Raw genomic sequence first — 1,549 nt, 5'->3', positions numbered from 1 at the left:
CACAAATAAGAAGAATTATTTTCTGAGACTGGAAAGACCTTGAGGGGAGAAGATTTAGGACAAAAATAAGATGAGTTCAATTTTGATCATGTGCCATTTGAGGTGCCTGCTACATATCCAAGGGGAGGTGTTGACTAGATAGAAAGTGAGGAGTCTGGATTGCGCAGGAGGGATACAAGATGGAGATATACCACTGTTGTGGAAGAACCACCTATGTGTATTTTGAAATCACCAGGAATTATGACAGAATCAATGTGGGAGAAGTGACAGAAAGACAAGAGTAGAAAAACATTTAAAGAGTGAAGGGAAGGGCTGTGGAGTTGGAAGGAGGGTAGAGGACTGCACCAAGAAAGAGTTAGTGGGTGATTACAGTCTGATGACCTGAAACTCGGGAAAGATGAAGAAATGTCTGGGAAGCAGCAATGAAGAGCAAGAGGAGCACCCAGAAGTACTAGGGCTATGGGAGAGAAAACCACCTCCACAGGGAAGCCTGCAGGGAAAGCAGGGTACACAGAAGAAGAAGGTTTCAATAATACTAGAAAGTTAAAAAGAATATCAAGGAAGTTGAAGATTTTTGAGTTTTGTGATTACTGACTATGAGCTCCAGAATGTAAAATGAAAAGTTGTAGGAGATGGAAAAGGGTAGGAAGCAGACAGAAAATGCCATGTACTGAGTATTTGAAGATTTAACTCTGGGACATGAGGGATGGACAGATTCCTACCATGAACAGGGGTAAAAGTATGATATTAGTTTTTATGATCCTATGGCAGATAGATGTGACAAGCCTCTATCCTACACATTCCAGAGTTCTGACCTCACTTCCTAGCCAACACCTCCCCTTGGATATGTAGCAGGTACCTCAAATGGCACATGATCAAAATTGAACTCATCTTATTTTTGTCCTAAATCTTCTCCCCTCAAGGTCTTTCCAGTCTCAGAAAATAATTCTTCTTATTTGTGCTCAGGCCCCAAACCTTCAAGTTACCCTTTGAATTATCCTTTAGGTGCTAAAGAGAGGGAAAAAAGGGATATTTCCAAGAACATATATAATTCTGGGACATTAGTATAGTGTCCTCATTCAGGAAGCACAACAACTTTCAAGAATGATAAATAAAAATAAATACACATTTAGCCAGACTATTGTAAGCTTACAAAACACCAGATTCAAAGAGAATTTTTTTACATGCAAAAAGAGAAGACAACTACAGTGAAAAGGCAGTTAGACAACTGGTTTCTCAGCAGCAACAATGGAAGCCAGAAGACAGTAGAATAATAGCAGCACAGTACTGATAGAAAACTGTTTTGACCTGGAATTTTTCACTTAACAAAATCATCTTTCAACAATGAGCAAAAAATAATGATTTCACTTACATGTGGAACCTTCAAAAGTCAAACTTTAAAAGTAGGGAGTATAAAGGTGATTACAGGGATGGGGATGGGGAGGAGGAAGGAGAGGATATTGGTTGAACAGTACAGAATTTCAGTTAGACAGGAGGAATAAGTTTTGGAGATGTATTGCACAGTATGGTGATTATAGTTAATAATTAT

This window comes from Propithecus coquereli, unplaced genomic scaffold (assembly GCF_000956105.1).
Source record: "Propithecus coquereli isolate 6110/MARCELLA unplaced genomic scaffold, Pcoq_1.0 Scaffold12, whole genome shotgun sequence".
In the NCBI taxonomy this organism is placed as follows: domain Eukaryota; kingdom Metazoa; phylum Chordata; class Mammalia; order Primates; family Indriidae; genus Propithecus; species Propithecus coquereli.
This window is presented reverse-complemented; position numbering follows the sequence as displayed.